This window comes from Pelodiscus sinensis, chromosome 19, assembly GCF_052426305.1.
Source record: "Pelodiscus sinensis isolate ZL-2025 chromosome 19, ASM5242630v1, whole genome shotgun sequence".
Lineage (NCBI taxonomy): Eukaryota > Metazoa > Chordata > Testudines > Trionychidae > Pelodiscus > Pelodiscus sinensis.
Genome location: NC_143070.1, coordinates 18,310,979 through 18,333,751, shown reverse-complemented (window position 1 = coordinate 18,333,751; position 22,773 = coordinate 18,310,979). Strand labels below are relative to the sequence as shown.

General features: G+C 51.5%; 1 non-coding gene across 1 annotated transcript; it reads right to left on the bottom strand.

Moving 5' to 3' along the window:
* Positions 1-5,909: 5,909 nt before the first annotated feature.
* On the bottom strand, positions 5,910-6,099 carry LOC142823304 (U2 spliceosomal RNA). The gene has a single exon (XR_012898569.1). It is a non-coding gene; the product is annotated as a U2 spliceosomal RNA (small nuclear RNA).
* Positions 6,100-22,773: the final 16,674 nt, after the last annotated feature.

Genomic DNA, 22,773 nt, shown 5'->3' with positions numbered 1-22,773 from the left:
GGGGGTGGGAAGGGGGAGGAAGGAAGGTAAGTGTCTGTGAATTGCTGATATTAAAGGTAGGGAGAGTGGGATGACAGACATTAGGCTTTTATATATATGATGGGAACAAGTAAATAACTTTTCCTTATTCACTTTTTCCACACCCATCATGATTTTACAGACCTCTATCCTATCCCCCTTTCATCTCTTTTCTTTGCTGAAAACTCTTTTTCATCTCTCTTCTTATGGGACCTGTTCCAAACCCCGACTCATTTTTGGTGCCCTTTTCTGACCCAGAGCTGGGACATTTGCTCAACCTCCTGTATTCATTCTGGAGTAGTACTGTCCCTGCCATCACACCCATCCCTTTGCATCTGATGAGAATCAGTCACATTCCACAAACATCCCATTATCCTGGCACAACCAAACTCTGACCTTGCTCTAAGGTAGGATCAGAGAAAGTTGCATGCCACATATGGTGGGTCTGGCTCTTACCATTTAGGAAGAGTACTTGAACAAACAGACTCAGAAAGAGACAGACAGACATGCAAACTCTCTCAAATATAGAGTGGGTTTCTGTTTTGTGAAGTAAGTTACAAACTTCTGCAAATCCAGCAGTAGGGGGAGCATCTTTCTCTGTCGTCCCTGCTACATAACAACTCTGTGTACAGCGGGGAATCATTTTGCCTCTGCCATGTAGGAAGAAAAGAAATGAGGGTATGTCTACACTACAGCGCTAATTCGAACTAACTTAGTTCGAATTAGTTAATTCGAACTAAGCTAATTCGCACTAACGCGTCTAGAACTAAAAACTAGTTTGAATTAGCATTTTGCTAATTCGAACTAGCACGTCCACACTGATTGGATGCAGGGGGGCATTTAAGGGCGGCTGAAACAGGTTTTGGCAGGGCATCAGGTCTGTAGTTGCTTTGTGTGGCTGCTGTCTGAGGCTATCTGAGGCTCGAGCTTAAAGGGAGCCCCCTGGACAGCCGGTTCTCAGCTTTTCCTGCTTCCTTGCCAACCTTGCCAAGGGACAGCAAAGCGTTGGTCTCTGTGCCCGTCTGTGTCGGTGCTTCCCTTCGGGGGGGACCGCCGCAGGTGGCAACATGGAGCCACAGCTCGCCCTGCACCTTCTGGTGCACTTTCTGGACTTGCTGCTGCAAGCCTGCCACCAATGGCTCGAGGCTGCCTGGCACCACCTGGTGCACGTCAGCCCCCTGCCTCTCCGCCTGGCCGCCCTGGGGGCCGTGGAGGAGCCGCGGCGGCGCCCCGGCACCGGCGTGCCCCGCCGCGTCTGGCGTCTGGACACCAGCACCGACTGGTGGGACTGCATCGTCCTGGAGTGCTGGGAGGACCGACAGTGGACCCAGGACTTCAGGATGAGGAGGGACACCTTCCTGGAGCTCTGCGAGTGGCTCGCCCCTGCCCTGCGCAGAAGAGACACTCGCATGAGGCCCGGCATCCCCCTCCAGAAGCGGGTGGCCATCGCCCTATGGAAGCTCTCCACGCCGGACAGCTACCGATCCGTCGGGAACCAGTTCGGCGTGGGGAGATCCACCGTCGGAGCGGTGCTCATGCAGGTATGGCACTCGTTGGCCACCGAGCCGTGGGGGAGGGGGGCTGCGAGGAGGGGATGGGCTGCCCCAGGGACAAAGGGGGGGGGCGGGCGGAGGTGACAGCGCCCCGCACCGGAGGGGTCGGTCTGTCCCGGCCGTACTACACGCCGCCAGGGGGGTTGCTACCGGGAGTGGGGCGTGGGCCACTGCCAGGGCACGAACGCTCCCAGCCACCCGGGTGCCCCACTGATTGGCGCTTTGCTGTGTCTCTCTCCGCAGGTGGTCAAGGCCATCAACCGGGTGCTGCTCCGCAGGGTGGTCCGCCTCGCCAACCCGGACACTGTCATCCGGGGATTCGGCACCCTCGGCTTCCCCAACTGCAGGGGGGCCATTGACGGGATGCACATCCCCATCCGTGCCCCGGAACACCAGGCATCCCGGTACGTCAACCGCAAGGGGTACTTCTCCGTGATCCTGCAGGCCGTGTGTGACCACCGGGGACAGTTCACGGACATTAATGTGGGCTGGTCCGGCAAAGCACACGATGCCCGGGTGTACCGCAACTCCTCCGTGTGCCAGCGGCTGCAGGCCGGGACCTTCTTCCCCGACCGCCACATCAGGGTCGGGGACGTGGACATGCCCATGTGCCTGGTGGGGGATGCCTCCTACCCACTGCAGCCGTGGCTCATGAAGCCCTACACGGGGCACCTCAATCCCTCCCGCCAGACCTTCAATGCCAGGCTGACCTGGGCCCGCATCGTGGTGGAGGGGGCCTTCGGGCGACTGAAAGCCCGCTTTCGATGCCTCCTCACCCGTCTGGACCTGGCCGAGCACAACATCCCTCCCGTGGTGGCAGCATGTTGTGTGCTCCACAATTTGTGTGAGCGGAAGGGGGAGGCTTTCCTGCCAGCTGAGGCTGACCGCATGGCTGGACACTACGGTCAGCCCTGCACCGCCGCCATCCGGGAAGCCCAGCGGGGGGCCGTCCGGATCCGGGAAGCCCTGCGGGAGAGCTTCCTGGTGGAGGAGGAGGACTGACCTCTCCCTTGCATGCCCCACTGGGGCCTTCTTCCACCCTACCCCCCTTCCCCTTTCCCCTCCCTACCTACTGTGAAATAAAGACACCTGTTTTTCAAACAAAAACGTATGTTTATTTAACATAAGTGGGGTGGGGAGAGGGAGGGGAGAGGGTGGGAGAGGGGAGGGGGAAACCTGGGATGAGGGAGCTGGAAGGGGAGGGAAGGGAGGAAGGGAAAGGAAAGCTCAGTGGTGGGAGTCCGGCTGCCTCTCCCGTCTCGCCACACTGTGGGTCTGGGGGCGTCGGTGGGAAATGGTTGTGGAGGGGGGGGGGGCCAGGAGGGACAGGGGGTGTGGAGGAAGCAGGAGCGGAAGCAGGAGCGGGAGCAGGAGCGGGAGCAGGAGGGGGAGCAGGAGGAGAAAGGGGATCAGGGGGATGAGGAAATGGGAAGCGGTCGAGCAGGCTCTGGAGGTGGCCTCGCAGGGCACGGCCCTGCTCCTCCAGGGCCTCCAGACTCCTCCGGCGCAGCCTCAGGTCCTCCTGGACCCAGTGGTCCTGGGTGCAGAGCTGGTGGTCCATGAACCGGAGGTGCCGCCTTTGGTACTCCTCCTCGTTCCTGGCTCTCCTGCTTGCCCGGGCGCGGGCGGCTGCTGCAGGCGGGGTGGTGCGCCCTGCAGGCCCAGTGCTGCAGCTGTGGTGCAACAAGACTAGCGGTCAATTACCCCAGGGGCCCAGGTGTGTGAAACCCAGCTCCCCTCTGCAAGGCCAGGGCCCCTGCAGGATCCCCAGCTGCTGCTCCTTGGTGGGCAAGGCCCAGGCGCACGGTCCCGGGGCTCCCTCTCGCCCCAGCCCCCCGTACACATAAGGGGAACACGAGGGTACTCACATGTGGACGCCTCCCCAGCCTCGGATGACACAGGTGAGCAGCTCTGTGGGGTGCCTCGGGGGTCCCGGGTCCTGGGCAGGCTGGCGGCAGGCTCCTGGCTCTCAGAGCCCTCCTTCTCCTCCTCCGTCTCCAGGAGCGGGCCCTCTGCCCTGGGGTCTATCATGTCCCGGGGGGCAGGGACGGCATGAGCCCCCAGGAGGCGGTCCAGGGCATGGAAGTGGGGGCAGGCCTCCGGGTCGGCCCCTGGCTGGCAGGCCCGGGAGTAGGACTGCCGCAGGTCCTTAATTTTGCAGTGGACCTGCTCCCGGCTGCGCTGGTGGCCCCTGGCGGCCAGGCTGGCAGCCATGCAGCCGTAGACAGCCGCGTTCCTGTGGCTAGTGCGGAGATCGTGGACATTGGAGGCTTCCCCCCAAACCTCGATGAGGTCCACGATCTCCGCACTTGAGCAAGCGGGCGCCCACCTTTTGCGCCCCCGTGCAGGCTCCTGGGAGCCGCCAGGCTGGTCCTGGGGAGCAGTGGAGGGCTGGGTGTCCTCGGGTGGCTGGCTCATGGTGTAGCAGGTGCAGGGTCTGCTGGCACGGGTGCTGGCAGCCTTGCAACTGGCACAAACTGTGTAGCCAGCCCGTGGCCCTTTAAGGGCTCCGGGGCCGGGAGGGGGGCAATAGAGTTTCCCTGGTGTTGGCCAGAGTGGCCACCAGGGAAACCTGGGAAGCCTTAGCCTCCCACTAGTTCAAATTAAGGGTCTACACAGCCCTTAATTCGAACTAGCTAGTTCGAACTAGGCTTAATCCTCGTAAAATGAGGTTTACCTAGTTCGAACTAAGCGCTCCGTTAGTTCGAATTAAGTTCGAACTAACGGAGCGCTAGTGTAGCACCTAGGAAAGTTAATTCGAACTAACGGACGTTAGTTCGAACTAACTTTGTAGTGTAGACATACCCCTGAGTGATAAAAACCCAAGACTATTTCTCCTAAATACACCCACAGTTTCTCATTCATTTTATTTTTCCCCGCTGATTGAATTCTAGCAATGTCTGCCCTGACCTACCTTTTTTTTTTGAAAGTGGATTTTGCAGGGATGGGGCAAAATGAGACTCATGACGAGCCACATGGTTAAGTTCAGTGAAAGGGTGTTCTAATGCCAGAATAAGAAAGAATTGAAAACTACCCTCCTCGCAGGTCCCTGGGGGGAAGGGCGCCGGGGGCCAGTCACAAGTGGTGTTACCTCACGGTGTCCACACTGCCACCAGCGCTGGGGCCAGAGCCCAGCAAGCTCTACACCCCTCGTCATGGTGGTTTACCCAGATTGCAGCGACTGCAGAGCCAGTGAGCCCAGAGACCGTGTCTACACTAGGGAACGCTTTCAACATCACTAAATCCGACTTAATAACTCCCGACGTTACAACATCAAAATAGCGTGTTCCCACTTCAGGGCATGCCCGCTGTACACCCAAGATACATTCCAAAAAAGGTGGATGGACAGCAAAATGACGTAAAGCGGGGATATTTTTTCCCTGCGGCTGACTTCCATTTGCATGAATTGGTCTTTTTTTTTTTTTTTTTTTCACAACGTAAGAGCGGGGAATGGGCCGACGTATAACACAACAGTTCCTACAAGTGTCAACAACACTAGTGAGGAACTGATGCAGACTGGGGAGATGTATAGCAGGGATGGCTCATATGGAGAAGACTCAAAAGTAGTCCAAGGCAGGCTCCATTAATGAGGAACGGCTGCCTTGACATAGAGCCCCGGGAAGCCTTGGGGAGTAATTAGTTCGAATGACTCTGGGGGAGTTTAACACAAGCCATTACTGGCAGGGTGTTCCCACGTCCGCCTGCTGCACCCGACGTGTAGCCTGGGCAGTGCGTAGCCGGCACGGCTCTCCCATTGGCCGTTGGGAAGGGCGCGGGTGAGTCACTCCGCTAGGGGCTGTGGGCGGGAGGGGGAGGCAGAGGACAGGTGGGGTGGAGTAAAGCAGCCCCCTGCCTCCTCCTTCTGACTGCTCCATCCCAGCACAGGGCCAGGGACCCCAGTGAGCCAAAGGATTCAGGGGGGGTGTCCTTCAGCCTGGAGCTGAGTCCAGTTTCTCAGGTCCAGTTCAGTCACTCCCATGGCTCGCCCAGGTACCAAACCCAGGTCAATGACCCCCCCCCCACCGCAAGTTCTCACATTCCTCTGTCCGCAGGCCCCGAAACCTGCCTCTCTGCAGCTGCTCCCCTGGCAAAGGCTGCAGGTCTGGTTTCTGCCTCTGGGCTGGGGAGGGAGGGGCCGCAGCCAGGGCCTGTGCAGCACGACAGAAACAAGCAGCAGCCCAGAATTTCATGTACGCGCGGCAGAAACCGCAGCCAGGCGCAACAAATGAGGGATTCAGTTACTGTCGTTACACCTGCCCCAGAGAAACCTGTACAGACGTAGGCAAATCATTCTCCCCGGCCTCCTGTCTGCTTTATCCACCCGCACTGCGGTCCTGGGGGGAGTGCCCCGCTCCCAGAGGTCCTGCAATACTGGGCCGATGCGCCCTGGGGCTGGGGCAAGCTCCCTGTCCCAGCCCGTCACACAAAAAATCATTTTCACACCCCGTTCGCACAGGGAGACCCCACCAGCAGGTACACAGGTCAGAACAGACACTGGATCTTAGCCCCAACCACACGAGAGTGCTACCGTAACACAGCAAATAGCCCCGCACTCGTCCCTTTTGTAGCCCAACGACTAGCCCCGCACTCATCCCTCTCGCAGCCGAGCGCACATTCGCACACGTGGGACGGTCCGAGGTCCCTGGGCGAGGCTGCGGGGGCCGGTGAGTCCGGGCGCCCTTTCGGAGCGGGCGCGTCATCTCCCAGCAGAGCCGGTTCTGTGCGTGGCCCCACCCACCCCTGCACTCAATGAGCATTTCCTGGGAATAAGATGGGAGCCCCCCCGTCTGACCATCCCCCCCCCTTGACAGCGGGATAGTGCGTGCACCAGCCCCTCCCCCTCCAAAGTGTGGGGGGGAGTGATGCGAGCTCCTCTGCTCCTTCGGGGTCGGGCTCAGTCCTGGGCCAGGCTGGGGCCCTGTTGCGGGGGGGGGGGCACATTTCATTTTTGGCCCCCGGCGCAGGAGAACCTCGCGACGCCCTTGCTCCAGGAGGCGGTGCCGGGGACGGACACACCGAGGGGGCGGGCGCAGCGCAGCGCAGCCGGGGGATGTGGAGCACTCTGGTTCGCAGCGTGGGAGGGGGCGAGGCAGGGGGCAAAAGTCCACGAAGGCGGAGCCGGGGCTGGAGATGTGGAGCGGCCAGGGAGCAGCTCAGCCCGGACCATCCGCATTGGCGCACCAGAGCGGAGATGCCTTCTGCGTGACCATAACTGCACAGATCGTGGAAACGGCTCTTCCCCCCCGCTTTTCTTGGCCTGGAATTTTTGAATCTTTTTTTAGTTTTTTCTTCTACATTCTATTCTTCACATTTCTAATCTGTTAATTTTTTACTTTTATAATTTTTCTTTGTTACTTTCTACTTTTTCAATTGTTCATTTTTACTTTCCTCCCCTTATTTACGTCTCCTCTTCTACTATGTATTTTTATAATAATTACTTTTTCTTATTACCTTTACTTTTGCATTGTAATGTTTCTCTAGATACTTTTTTCTAATTTTCTTTTTTATAATGTTTAATTTCATTTATGACATTTTGCTCCGTTTTACTTTTTATTCTTTAACTTTCTCACTTTTTACTTATTTCTTTTTAGTTTTTTATCTTTTAGATTTTTAACATTTAGATTTTAATTTCATACTTCTTTTTTGCTTTTCACTTTGTTTTTTTCTCTTTTAATTTTTCCCTCTATAGATTCATTTATAACTGTGTACTTTTTCCTTTTTTAAATTTCTTCCTTCATTCTTTACTATTTTCCTCTTTTAGGGTATGTCTACACTACAAAGTTAATTCGAACTAAGAGACGTTAGTTCAAATTATCTTTGATAGGCGCTACACATACAAACCGCTAGTTCGAACTTAATTAGAACTGGCGGAGCGCTTAATTCGAACTAGGTAAACCTCATTCTACAAGGACTAATGCCTAGTTCAAATTAAGTAGTTCGAATTAAGGGCTGTGTAGCCACTTAATTCGAACTAATGGGAGGCTAGCCCTCCCCAGCTTGCCCTGATGGCCACTCTGGCCAACACCAGGGAAACTTGTCTGCCCCCCTCCCGGCCCCAGAGCCCTTAAAGGGGCACGGGCTGGCTACGATGCCCATGCCAGGTGCAAGCCTGCCAGCACCCAGCCAGCAGACCCTACACCTGGCATGGCACGAACCAGCCACCCACTGCCATCCAGCTCTCCCCCTCTTCCTGGGACCAGGCCGGCAGCACCCAGGAGCCTGCTCGGGGCCGCAGGAGGTGGGCGCCCGCCTGGTATAGTGTGGAGATCGTGGACCTCATCCAGGTTTGGGGGGAAGCCTCCAACATCCATGACCTCCGCACTAGGCACAAGAAAGTGGCCGTCTAGGGCAGGAGAGCTGCCAGCCTGGCCACCCAGGAGCAGGTTTGCATGAAAATCAAGGTGGTCCAGTGAGACCCCCAACCCTGAGCCCTGAGCTTAGAACATAAAAACATGAGAATGGCCGTACTGGGTCAGACCAAAGGTCCATCTAGCCCAGTAGCCTGTCCGCCGACAGCGGCCCGCACTAGGTACCCTGGAGGGGATGGATTCAAGACAATGACCAAGCCATTTGTCTCGTGCCATCCCTCTCCAGCCTTCCACAAACTTTGGGCAGGGACACCACTCCTACCCCCTGGCTAAGACTAGTCCATGGACCCAACCTCCATGACTTGATCTCACTTCCCTTTAAACTCTGTTCTAGTTGTAGCCTTCACAGCCTCCTGCAGCAAGGAGTTCCACAGGTTGACTATTTGCTTTGTGAAGAACAATGTTCTGTTATTAGTTTGAAGCCTGCTACCCATTCATTTCATTTGGTGTCCTCTAGTCCTTCTGTTATGGGAAACTAATGAAGAACTTTGCTTTATGCACCCTCTCCACATCACTCATGCTTTTAGAAACCTCTATCATATCCCCCCTCAGTCTCCTCTTTTCTAAGCTGAAAAGTCCCAGTCTCTTTAGCTTCTCTTCATATGGGACCTGTTCCAAACCCCTGATCATTTTAGTTGCCTTCCCCTCTCCCAGCCTCTCTCTTCCCCTCTCCCACCTCCTTTTCCCAGTCTCCTCGAATTTTGTTCAAGAAAGAGAGTTTCTATTTTTGAACACGTGTCCTTTTTGTACATCAGGAATGGGGGCTAGGGAGGGGTAAGTGGAAGTAGGTGAGGGAGGAAAGGGGTACGAGCCCCCGATGGGGAGGACTGGGGTGGCTCTGCGGGCTCCTCGGGTGGAAGCTCTCCTGCAGCCCCCCGATTGACACTCCACCCGCCGGATGGCAGCCTGTGGCAAGTGCAGCTGGGCTGATGGCCGAGTGCTGTGATGTGCTGAGTGTGGGCATTCAGGGCACTCCAAGCCAGGACTGCTTTGCTGTCCCTCATTGAGTTAGACAAGCGAACAGGGAACCCCTGAGAACTGTCTGTCCGAGGTGGGGTTTGGGTCCCTTTAAGCACAGCCCTCAGCTAGCCTGAGGCAGCAGCTCCACTCTCTAAGTCCTAATCTGATGCCCTGCCGGCACTGCTTCCTGCCATCCTTAACCCCGTTTCAGCGTCCACTCAATGTGGACATGCTAGTTCGAATTAGGGAAACGCTAATTCGAACTAGTTTTTAGGTCTAGATGCACTAGTTCGAATTAGCTTAGTTCGAATTAGTGCTGTAGACATACCCTTACTTTTTTACGTTTGTGGCTAGGACCGGAAGGGTTTTCCTGAATAAGGGCCACACTTGGAAGCACAGAAATTCCAGGGAGTGTTTAGGTTTTACAACATGAATTAATGAATTAACCTGCCTAACTGCTCTTTGGATTATTTCCAGCTCCATGTGCAGGTTGGGGAATGAGGCAGCCTGGACAGCCCATAGCACAGTAAAAAATAAAATCAAAACAAAACCAGACAATATTCCTCTTGCAGCTTGTAGCCCAGCAACCAGCCCCACACTTGCTCCTCTCACAGCCTGTAGTACAAAAAAGAGCCCCACACTGGTCCCTTTTGCAGCCTGTAGCCCAGCGAATAGCCCTGCACTCGTCCCTATCGCAGCCAGTAGCGCACCCAAGAGCGCATTTGCACACATTTGACAGTCCAAGGTTCCTGGGCGTGGCTGCAGAGGGCTGTGAGTCCGGTGCTGTTTTGGGGCAGGTGACACATCTCAAATCAGAGCCGGTTCTGTGTGTGGCCCGGCCTAACCCTGAACTCAATGAACATTTCTTGGAAAGAAGATGGGAGCCTCTGCCCCCACCAGGCTGACTATCCTCCATCTTTGACAGTGGGATAGTGCATGCGCCCCCCCCCCCTCCCAGGTGGAGTGTGTGGAGGAACACATGGCAGAAGCTCCCCTCTGCTCCAGGGTCAGGCTCAGCCGTGGGCCAAGTTGTGGCCCTGTCATGAGGGGGCGGGGTGCAAATTTTACTCCAACTCCTGTAACCCTCCATTGATGAGGGGAAAGGGAAGTCAGAGGGGAAAGGGAAGTCCACATGTTCCTTTACTCAGATATCCATTTTCCCCCACTCCATGTGGTTCTGTACACTCTCCCCTTCTGACTAGTGTATCTGTGCTCTCACCCAGCCATTCGCCTGTCCCTATGTAGTGCTGCACCTCTCCCCTCCCCATGGCCCTGCACCTCCCACCCATTCAGCCCCTGCTCTACTCTTCCCTCCCCCACTAGCCCTTATGCCTCCATGTACCCCCAGCAGCCTCACTCTGCCTGTCTCCCCATCACCCCTGTCTCCTAGCCTGGCCTGGCAGGTGCTGTGAACAACACTCCACAGGCTCCTTCTCTTCCCTTGCTGGTCAGGAGCCGCTGGGTTATGGCCACAGCACCCTCTGGTGGTGGAGAAAAGGTGGAACTGCATGTGCAGTAGTGCAGAATTTCCCCAGGATCCTACAAGTTAGTAAGAGAGCAATTCTGTTTGTTAAGACTCAGAGCAAAGCGTTTGTGTATTTAATACTTCACAACTACTATGAGCTTCCAGAGAGCGTTAAACTGTAGGGCTACGTCTAGAATATGAGCCTCTTTCGAAAGAGAGCATCTAGACTGCAACCACTTGTTTTGAAAAAGCAAGCCACTTTTTCGAAAGAGAGTATCCAGGGGCTACGTCTACACCGGCATGATTTTCCGAAAATGCTTTTAACGGAAAAGTTTTCTGTTAAAAGCATTTTTGGAAAAGAACGTCTAGATTGGCACGGACACTTTTCCTCAAAAGCACTTTTTGCGGAAAAGCGTCTGTGCCAATCTAGATGCGTTTTTGCGCAAAAAAGCCCCGATCACCATTTTTGCAATCAGGGCTTTTTTGCAGAAAACAAATCTCAGCTGTCTACACTGGCCCTTTTGTGCAAAAGTTTTGCGCAAAAGGGACTTTTGCCCGAAGGGGAGCAGCATAGTATTTCCGCAAAAAGCACTGATTTCTTACAGTAGGAAGTCAGTGCTTTTGCGGAAATTTAAGCGGCCAGTGTAGACAGCTGGCAAGTTTTTCTGGAAAAGCGGCTGATTTTCCAGAAAAACTGGTCAGTCTAGACCCAGTCAGGCAGTCTGGATACTCTTTCGAAAAAGCCTTGTTTGCATTCAAGAGCACGTCTTTTTGAAAGAGCACTTTTGAAAAAAGGTAATCTTCCTCGTAAAATGAGGTTTTTCACAGTCAAAACACTGCCATGTTCTTTCGATTTAATTTCAAAAGAACGTGGCTGCAGTCTATCTTGAGCAGTTTGGTATCATCTGCAAATGTTGCCACCTCAGTGTTTCCCCTTTCTCTTGATCATTTTTAAATAAATTGAACAGGTTTGATCCCAGTACAGACCTTTGGGGGACCCCACTAGTTACCGCTCTTCACTCTGAAAATTTACCATTAATTCCTACCCTTTGTTTCCTGTCTTTTAACCAGTTCTTAATCTATGAAAGGATCTTCCCTCTTGTCCCATGACAACTTATGTTACTTAAGAGCTTTTGGTGAGGGACCTTATCAAAGGCTTTCTGGAAATCTAAGTATACTATATCCACGGGATCCCCCTTGTCCATATCTTTGTTGACTCCCTCAAAGAACTCTAGCAGATTAGAAAGGCAAGATTTTCCTTTACAGAACCCATGTTGATTTTCTCCCTACAAATTATGTTAATCGGGGGCTGTGTCTAGACTGGCAAGTTTTTCCGCAAAATCATCTGCTTTTGCGGAAAAACTTGCCAGCTGTCTACACTGGCTGCTTGAATTTCCGCAAAAGCACTGACGATCTCATGTAAGAGAAATGGAAATACTCTCATGGAAATACTATGCTGCTCCCATTCGGGCAAAAGTCTTTTTCCGAAAAACTTTTGCGCAAAAGGGCCAGTGTAGACAGCTGAGATTTGTTTTCTGCAAAAAAGCCCCGATCATGAAAATGGCAATTGGGGCTTTTTTGCGGAAAACCGCGTCTAGATTGGCCACGGTCGCTTTTCTACAAAAAGTGCTTTTGCGGAAAAGTGTTCTGCCAATCTAGACGTGCTTTTCCGAAAATGCTTCCGTTAAAAGCATTTCCGGAAAATCATTCCAGTGTAGACGTAGCCAGAATGTTCTTTCATTTAAAAGACAATATACAACAACGATGTTTGCAATACATGTGCTCCAGACAAAATAAAACAAACTTAGAACACAAAACACAACTTATGTTCTGACAGTAGAACCATGGTTTTTTCTTCTGTTGCTCTTCAGCTGGTACCAGCACTTTCTGATGTTCTGAAAGATAAAAGAACATTTTCCTACCCCCATGAGGGTGGCACATTATATCTCTTGTAATCCTTTTTACTTTACAAGTATTTTGCTGACTTCTTTATTAGACTGCTGTTACCTAATAATTACTTAAGCTTTTATTTTGTAAATCAGCTTCTGAGGGATTGGGTAAATTACTTCCATTCTCAATTATTAAGTTAAAGGTGGTATGCCTTAATTTTCCTCTTATACCACAGAGCAGGTTTTTAGTCTGTCTGTTGTGAAGCTTCAAATTTATTTACAGGTAGTAACTGTATATACTGCTATAGTGATTTTCCTTAGCACAAGGTGTTGGCTAGTTACCATTCCAGCAAGCCTAAAAGGCTTTCTTTCTGAGAAAGTATCATGTACAGCGTTAGCACTACATTTATTTCCATGTTATCAGTAACATTAGCATTAAATTTCTTTCAAGTAGGGGCTTATGAATATTTTGTTATGTACCATATCTTTTATATGGACAATTTACTACAGAGGACAATGCATGTTATATCCTCTTGAAAATTTTGAATAACAGGCCCTTTTTATTCTTTTACTATTATTTACAGAAGATTCAAACTGTTCATTAACAGCCAAGGAATTCACTCACACTTGCTTTCAGATTCAAAGTTATGAGCAACCCAAAGACTTAGCCTTGAAAGAGAGACAGTGAAATTTCAGAGTTCTGCTTTTAGATCACACAGCAAAAATACAAACACATTGTGGTGTCTCTTGGAAGTGAATGAGATATTTTACAGGTTTTATGTAGCTATTAGCATAACAGTTTGCTTCTTAGAACCACCTTTAACAGTAAATGCCCCAAGACAAGCAGCACTAGTTATTGGTGTTTTGTCTGTTTGCAATTTTAAGTGAGAGGGCATTATTTAAAACAAAGTAAAACCAATTCATTTGAAACCTACCAAACAAATTTACAATGTATTCCCTGTTATGCATTTAACCAGTCATGTTTAATAGAACCCCTTAATTTCCATTTAGAAAATTTCCACACAGAAACAAGGAGTCCTTTTATAGCAGGTTTTCTTTAACACATTAGGACAATTGCTTGATTCCTCCCATACTCGACAGAATCAACTCCTCACCTTCTCATGCCCTTAATTACTTGCTTTGTTCCTCAATGAAAACTTTCCTTGTTCCAGTAATTTAACTTTCCCAATGCCTGTACTACCCCTTTCCTTATTCTTCTGCTATGCCCACACAAGGCCCAAGACTTTTACTCCCCTCTTTCACATGCTTATTTCATTTTTATTGTCTATATACCTGAACCTGCTTTTCTGCTGAATGGCGCCTTTTCAGGGACACAGGTTTTGTCCATTACTAATTTAGCAAGAAGGATGGGCTCTTCAATTAGCCAGAAACTTTCTGACCTACCCCCTTGCGGCACAGCAATGATCTGGCTGCTCCCCTTAAAATTCAATAATGTGACAGCATCATACTAGTGACTCCCACAACAGCCCCTAACTGCTCCCGGAGGGGATGCTCAGAAGAAGGCACCAGGAACCGCAGTGGCTGGTCCAGCTGCCCCCATAACACGGGGTGGGGTCGTGATTTCCTGACTGAGGGTATGAACTGCATCAATGCTGAGTCCTGTGCCCTGCCCATGCAAACACTAACTGCCCATCTGAGCCCCACAGACAGAGCCCCCTTCAATCAGCCCCTCCCCACATCCCTGACTAACTGCCAGTCTGTGCCTCACCCACACAATTTGGTCAGGGATGGAGAGAGGGGTTCAGGAGCTCATGATAAAATGGTGCCTGCATCGTTGTTGTGTGTATTTGTGTCTCAAGTGGCGCTGGCGTCTCCCTGTTCATAGCTTAGGCTCCTTTTGTTATTAACAGAGGCCGTATTGATACGACATTGAGAGCCTTTAGTTGGGGTTGGTCCTGCTTTGGGCTGGGGGCTGGACTCAATGACTGTTGAGGGCTCTGCCAGCCCAGGGATCCTATGATCCTACGAGCCTGGGTGGGCAGCAGCAAGTGTGATGCTTTCCAGACTGTTGATCTGGGTTCAATTTCCAGCCAGCCCAGTCCCTTTTCAGGTCTCCTGATTTTCAGCCTGGAAAGAGATGGAATTTTTTTAACATGAGGGTAATTTCCCACTGGGGTGCCTTACTCAGGACTGCTACTGGCAGTGTTTAGGGGTTTATGGCCCTACCCCGGAGCATAGAGGGCCCCACAAAATCTACTAGTCCAGGCCCCACTCATCTCTGGTGTGCAAGGTGAATGTGGATGGGATTTCTTTTGTGCAGCCCCTGACTGATTTTTCTGTGGTTCAGCAGTCCACAACCCGAAAAAGGCTCCTCACCCCTGAAATCAACAGAAATGTGTGTAAGGCCCTGGATCCTGAAAGATGTTGGGGGCACTGCTGCAGGTTTTCCTGCCCTTCTGGTGCTGCTTTGAGTTGGTGAGGCCTGGTCTATGGGGCTGAGCTTCCGGTGAGGAGCTCCGTGAGAGAGGGGGACACTGGGAAGGCTGAAAGAGAGAGGTTTGTGGAAGGTTTCTTGAAGACTGGAGTGGCTACCAAGTGTGGGGTGTAACTGTTTGATGATAACCCAGATGGGTTCCTGCCTGGGGTGGGGGTGCCATTGCTGGGTTTTTCCATTTTCTGTACTGACGTATTTGAGAAGTGATAGTTAAGAGGTCAGCAATGGTGAGGTGGTGAACTCATGATCAGAAGTGGAACTTCAATGCTGTTTCTGTTTCTGGGTGACCCAAAGAACCCAAATATGAGTTCAGAGATTTCAGATCCTAGCCTAGAATGCAGGGGATGGTGATTTGTGGTAAGTAACTTCTTCTAAATATCCTGTTGTTTCCACATTCACACACTTTAGCTGATGTGTGATTGCTCATGTCCATGGCTCCTTGCTCGTCACTTTCAGACCTTAAAATGACCTTTCTTCAGAGCTTGCTAGTTTAAAACCAAAGATGAAAATAGTCCAACCATCCCATTTAAGGGGAGAGGAACACTCTCATGCAGCAGTGTGACGGACTGGGCCGGTCTGGGCACAGCTGAGGGCGTCCACTCAGGGCGAATTGCTCAAATTCAGGGCTCCTTACAGCCCCTAGACTGGTGACCTTTCCAAATAGGCCACAAACCAGTCCCACAGAGCGCTTCAGCTGCCTGCCTGAAGCCTCACGAGCAAAACCCCTCCAACACCCCAGCAATATCCATGCCTCATACACAGGTGGGGGGTCTTAGCACCCAATCCCACCTACCCTGAACAAGTTCTGTCCGGTTCCAAGACACCAGCCACAGATCCCTGGTCAATTTGCCCTCTGGACCTTACCCATAAATCACACTGAGCCAATCCTTTAGCATCTAACATCTAAAGGTTTATTACTACAATAAAGAAAAGTATGCGAGTAAGGTTGTTAAAGGATAGTACATTACATGCATTGAATCTCCCAGTTCTCGATGCAGGCTCTAGCAGAGATGTTACAGCTGCTGGCTTAAAAGTCCTTGTTGCGCATCCTAGGATCAGGATGGGTCCACAGTTCTTTCTGGCTCTTCAATCTCTGCATTGCTGCCTCTGGGATGAAGTGCTGAGCTGAGTACCAAGATGGAGTCAACCACATGGACTCTTTATACATCCTTCCTGGTCTCTTCTTGGCTGCAGCAGCTCACCTGGCCAGTGGCCTATCCCTGTGTTCCCTGCTGGCAGCCCTCAGGTGTCAGCCCTCATTCTTTAGGTGTGTCCTTGGCCCACTGAGTACCATTGTCCCACAGGGCCTCGCTAATTAGCATGTCCATAGGCCGGGCTCTGCCCAATGCTCAACCACATGCAGAGAAATATTCAGTATCCACACAGATTACAGATTCCTAACTACACACACAGACATTATACAATCACATGACTAGAGTACCTAGGATTAGCAGACAGTGAGCTTCTATTCAACACCCCACATGGCCCCCTTTTATACTATTTTTGGGGCCAAGACCACCACCTATGGGTGCAGCAGTGATCTGGCTGCTTCCCTCAAATTCGGTAATGGGACAAGCGGAGAAACATGGGGAGAAGCTTTGTGCTGTGTTATATATCATAGCACATGCAGAGAGGCACAGATGAGATGTTAGGTTAACCCCACATGAAGACTCTTGCCGGAAGATGTCATGGCTCACAGGCTTAGCGGCTTCACCAGATGTTGCTGAGTGTGTTGTGGTCACTGGAGCATGTTCAGTAACAGAAAAGGAGAAAATTCTCATGGGAAACAGATTCCTACGTTAAGGACTAGTTGACTATCTAATAAGGAAATGCTTATCGGATAGTTAGTCGACTAGTCATCTAGTTGATTCCCCTCTCCCCCCCCCGCCTCTATCAGCAAAGGGGGGGGGGGAGAGGGAATACTTCAACGTGGTAGCGCTGCACAGCTGAGCCTGGGATCAGCTGTGCGACTCTGCCGTGCGTGGACTCCCCAGCTGATTCTGGGCTCCAGGGTGGCATTTCTGTGGAATCCAGGATCAGCTGGGGAGTCCCCAGCTGACCCCAGGGTCTAGGGAAATGCTGTGTGGAACTGCGGTCAGTCCCCACTTGACCCCAGCTCCACATGGCATTTCTAATCGGCAGTGCAGCATGGAGTCCAGGGTCAGCAGGAGACACTGACCCTGAGTTCCATGCTGTGCTTCCACTTTGAAATGCACAAGAGCCCCTGCTGGGGACTCTTGTACATTTCAAAACTGGCATGCTGCCTGCAGCTTGGAGTCACCAGGACTTCCCACTGGCCCAGGGCTGCATGTCCACATTCCCTTTGAAATGTATAAGATCCCCACTGCAGAAGTGCCTATCGAGTAGTCGATGAAAATTCCATCAACTACTTGACTAGTAAATGAACCGTCACTTAACATTCTTACTGTGAGTAACTGCCCAGATCCTCTGCTCCTCCTCAGACCTCCACCACCAGCCTAGGTATGAGGAATCAGGACCATTTCTAGGCTAGTTTCATTATTTCCCTTGGGGAGGGGAGAGGCTGACTCATGAAAAGCCCCACAGGGGCCACTGACACAGGGGGGCAGCTCAGGCTGGATCTCAGGGCTTCCCCAGCCTGTGTCAAGCTCTGCCCCAACCCCTGTAGCCACTGACTAGGGGAGTCCTAAACTTCTCTCTCTCTCTCCCTCCAGCACAAGAATGAATCTGGCCCCTTGAGCCAACCGGCCCCTGCCTCAGTGCCCCCATCTACAATGTTGTAGAGGGCCCCATTGTGCTGAGCTCTGCATAGACACTGAGTAACTAGCCCCAAGAAGCTCACAGGTCAGGACCTGCACCTGGCTAGAGTCAAAGTTCCAATCACGGCAAAGGAACCAAAGTGTGAAATGCTGCTTTGCAGAGAGGCCTGAGCAGGGTCTAGGTTTGGAGACTCTGCAATGGGAGAATGAGAGAATGAGGATGTGGGAGGAGAGGCGGAAGTGGACAAGCACTGGAAATCTTCCCCAGAGACTATTTCTCAATATAGTCATGAGGTTTACAGATTGTTGATTCCAGGAACCAGAAGTGCAGAGTGTTTGATTCATTTTTTCAGGCCTCTTTAGAAGGATCAATGGGCCTGTTTCCCACTGAAATAACGTGAACATTATTCTGTCGGTTAACAGTAGTGAATGTCTCAGAACAAAATCTCATTTGTCCTTTTATTCCCTCTAGACCAGTGGTTCCCAAACTTTTCGGTATCATGCCCCCTTTCTGATTTTTGAGAAACCCTCATGCCCCTCCAGGGGGTCACACCCTCCCAGTTTGGGAACCCATGCTCTAGACACTCTGCCCTGTGAAATGGAGAAGAACAGCAGATGATCTCTGGCATCACAGAGAAAGGGTGATGTTTCAAGGGGTGTTTATATTGAAATTAAGAGAAAATTCCCATGGAAAGGTCTTCATTAAAGAAATATGAAGGCATAGTCAAAGACACTAATAACCAGAAATACTGTCTCCAAACACCCAAACACGTTATCTTAGCCCAGTGGTCTCCAACCTTTTTACACCCAAGATCACTTTTTAAATGACAGACCAAGCCAAGATCTACAACCCCGCCCCTTCCTTGAAGCCCCGCCCTCTCTATTCTCCTCGGGTATGTCTACACTACAAAGTTAGTTCGAAATAACGGTCGTTAGTTCGAACTAACTTTCATAGGCGCTACACTAGCGCTCCGTTAGTTCGAATTTAATTCGAACTAACGGAGCGCTTAGCTCGAACTAGGAAAACCTCATTCCACGAGGATTAAGCCTAATTTGAACAAGCTAGTTCGAATTAAGGGGTGTGTAGCCCCTTAATTCGAACTAGTGGGAGGCTAGCCCTCCCCAGCTTTCCCTGGTGGCCACTCTGGCCAACACCAGGGAAACTCTACTGCCCCCCTCCCGGCCCCGGACCCCTTAAAGGGGCACGGGCTGGCTACGGTGCCCGTGCCGGGTGCAAGCCTGCCAGCACCCAGCCAGCAGACCCTGCACCTGGCACAGATCGAGCCACCCACCCGATGCCCCCCAGCCCTCCCCCTCTTCCCGGGACCAGGCTGGCGGCTCCCGGGAGCTTGCCCAGGACCGCAAGAGGCGGGCACCCGCCTGGGCTAGTGCAGACATCGTGGACCTCATCCATGAACTCCGCACTAGGCACAGGAAAGTGGCCATCTAGGGCAGGAGAGCTGCCAGCCTGGCCACCCAGGAGCAGGTTTGCATGAAAATCAAGGGGGTCCACTGAGACCCCCGACCCTGAGCCCTGAGCTTACAGTGGCCGTCCTGGGTCAGACCAAAGGTCCATCTAGCCCAGTAGCCTGTCTGCCGACAGCGGCCAACCCTAGGGACCCTGGAGGGGATGGACTGAAGACAATGTCCAAGCCATTTGTCTCGTGCCATCCCTCTCCAGCCTTTCACAAACCTTGGGCAGGGACACCACTCCTACCCCCTGGCTAATACCACTCCATGGACCCAACCTCCAAGACTTGATCTCACTTCCCTTTAAACTCTGTTCCAGTTCTAGCCTTCACAGCCTCCTGCAGCAAGGAGTTCCACAGGTTGACTCTTTGCTTTGTGAAGAACAACTTTCTGTTACTAGTTTGAAGCCTGCTACCCATTCCTTTCCTTTGGTGTCCTCTAGTCCTTCTTTATGGGAACTAATGAAGAACTTTTCTGTATGTACCGTCTCCACCCAACTCCTGCTTTTAGAGACCTCTATCCTGTCCCCCCTCCGTCTCCTCTTTTCTAAGATGAAAAGTCCCAGTCTCTTTAGCCTCTCTTCATATGGGACCTGTTCCCAACCCCTGATCATTTTAGTTGCCCTCCCCTCTCCCAGCCTCTCTCTTCCCCCTCCCACATCCTTTTCCCAGTCTCCCCCAGTTTTGTTCAATAAAGACAGATTCCATTTTGGAAGACACGTTATCTTTATTTTGTACATCAAGAAGAGGGGCTAGGAAAGGGTAAGTGGAAGGAGGTGAGGGAGGAATGGGGTACGAGCCCCCGATGGGAAGGACTGGGCTGGCTCTGCGGGCTTCTGGGTGTGGAAGCTCTCCTGCAGCCCCCCAATTGTCCCCTCTCCCCAGATGGCAGCCTGCGGCAAGTGCAGCCGGGCTGATGGCCGAGTGCTGTGATGTGCCGAGTGTGGGCATTTAGGGCAATCCAAGCCAGGACTGATTTGCCAGCGGGGCACCCCTGAGAACTGTCTGTCTGGGGTGGGGTTCGGGACCCTTTAAGCACAGCCCTCGGCTAGCCTGAGATAGCATCTCCACGCTTTAAGTCCTCCTCTGATGCCCTGCCGGCACTGCTTCTGGCCATCCTTAAGCCCAGTTCAGGGTCCACTTAATGTGGACGCGCTAGTTCGAATTAGCAAAGCGCTAATTCGAACTAGTTTTTAGTTCTAGATGCGTTAGTTCGAATTAGCTTAGTTTGAATTAACTAATTCGAACTAAGTTAGTTCGAATTAGCGCTGTAGTGTAGACATACTCCTCCTCTCCATCACTTGCTATCCCCAATCCTTATACTGCTACTTTAAAAAAAATTCCCACCATTCCTCGCAGCTACTCATCTGTGCTGTTGCTCGGTGAGTAGCTGCTCCTCAAATGAGGAAATCTAATGTGTAACCCTTCTGCCAGGCCGAGTAAATAGCAGCAAGGGCCGGGTTCAGTATCTAGGGGTCTCCTCCCAACGAGGTAATACAACACCGGCTCGAGCCCCTACCCAGTGACCTGGGAAATCTTACATACACCTCTGGGTGCCTCAAAAGAGGCAATTCTTCCCCTCTCCTGGGAAATCTTACATACACCTCTGGGTGCCTCAAAAGAGGCAATTCTTCCCCTCTCGCAAGCACAGAGCCTCAGTATATTAGCAAACCTTTAATAACATGAGGTAATCGACATCTGCATTAAATTGGGGAAACACCACAACTCGGATTTACCGACCAAACAACGAGCAAAGGCCCTCCCCCCAGCCACAAATCTCCCCAATGTCCCAAAAGTCCAACACCCCAAAAGTCTCAGCCCTGGGTCAGTGCCACCCGAGGGTTCACAGGGTTTCACCATCCCAACCTGGAGGGGTGGGGATCGATGCACCTTACATGGTCTGGTGGTGGCTCCGCCGATGGCTCCGCCTCTCCGTGGGGTTCTGCCGCTGCCGATGGCTCCGCCTCTCCGCGGGGTTCTGCCGCCGCCATCAACGCCACACTCAGGTGAGCCGCCTCCACTGTCCGCTCCCCTGCCGTCAACGTGAGCCGCCTCCACTGTCCGGTTCCGCAAATCCACCAACCGTCTCGGCTCCGGGCTGCCAGCTGGTTGCTCCTGCTGCTGCTCCTACCAGCCATAGGTTGCCCCCGTCAGCTGCCCGCACGCGCAGGTCGCCCTGCCAGCTGCGTCTACTGTCCGCCTGCGCTTTCTGGTTGTCCCTTGCAAACTGCTCTGCTAGTAGCCCAGCACCAGCTCCCCTCAGCAACAGTGGTTTCAGCTCTTGTCTGCAGCGCAGCACAGGGCTCTCCCACAGCTCTCATTCACAGCACAGCACACAGTGATTTCTGCTCATAACAGAGGAGCCTTAGCACTAGTGCTCCACTGGCCCACAGTGAAGCTAACTCTACAGCTCACAACTAGACTCCTAATGGAATCTAAATTAACTCTGATATGCCACAGTGGAGAGAGGAGGGGGTGCAATCAGTGTTGTTTAGACCCTTAAACAGGGCCCCACCACCAGGTACAAAGATCTGCCCCCAACCTCTCTCAAATTGACTGGGTTTGGAACCCATGCCCCTTGTCTAGCAAGTGCTACTTAGTTTATGGCGAATCCCTCTGGCATAAACAGTTCCACCATTCCATTGTCCTTGATTCGCATAATCAGGGTAACAACACTTTTATCCCCCCTGCCTTAATAACAGAGAGACTGGGGCTCCCACAGTGGCCAAAGTGACGATTTGGGCTGCTGTGAGCACATACTAGACAGGGTGGGTGTGTCTATGCAAATTGGGCTCAGCCCCTGAAGTCTCTTTGCACCACTTGCCACAGTTGGCCACTAGATGTCAGGATAGAGTTTACCCTGACCCTGCTTACAAATGTAAATGTACTGCGCAGGCGCACTGTACAGAGAGGGCTCAAGAGCTACTCCTAGAGCCTCCGAGATCTACCAGTAGATCGCGATCTACTGGTTGGTGACCACGGTCTTAGCCCATATGAGTCCCAGATGTTTATTAACATTTTCTGTATGCATCTGTCCCTCTGTCTTTTTGACTATGTCTATACTACGAGTTTTCTTGGCAAAAATATGCTAATGAGAGACTCACTTGCATGAGTCATGATCTCATTTGAATATTTTTTGCAGATCTGTTTTTGTGCTAGGAGTTTTTGTGCAAAAGCAAGCAGTGAGGACATTTTCTTTTTGTGCAAAACTCTCTTTTTTCTGAAAGTTCCTTATGCCCCAAAAAAGGAGGTATACCAATCTTGTGAGAAAAGGGTTTTTTGAGCAAAAAGAAAATGTCCACACTGCTTGTTTTTGCACAAAAACCCCTAGCGCAAAAACGGATCAGAAGAAAATATGCAAATGAGATTGTGACTCATGCAAATAAGTCCCTCATTAGCATATTTTTGCAGTGTAAACTCGTAGTGTAGACATAGCCTTTATGAATAATAAATAAAACACCCTTATGTAAGTTAAAATATTCAAGGCTATTTAAAGATGAATCCAATAATCACCTCCATCAGTACTGGTTCAGTTTTGGTGGCTTTCTTAGTAGGGACAGATTATTAGGCTGGGACACCAAAAAATTCCCAACATGTCTACCACAGAATGGTCCTGCATGGCCAGTGATTGTGTGGTCACCAAAAGCTTTGGCTGTGTTATATGACCACTACTGATGGCTAGAAACTGAAGAGGCATCTGGACCAGGTTAAGGACTTAGCTAGAGATTAATCTGAGCGATGTTCAGTATGCAAGGAGGCCATGTCCCTTTGGGATTTGTTATGACAGTATGTTCATTCAGAACAGGGATGTCATTAGAAATATAACAGCGTGAAATCTCATCTTCTCCCTTGCACTTC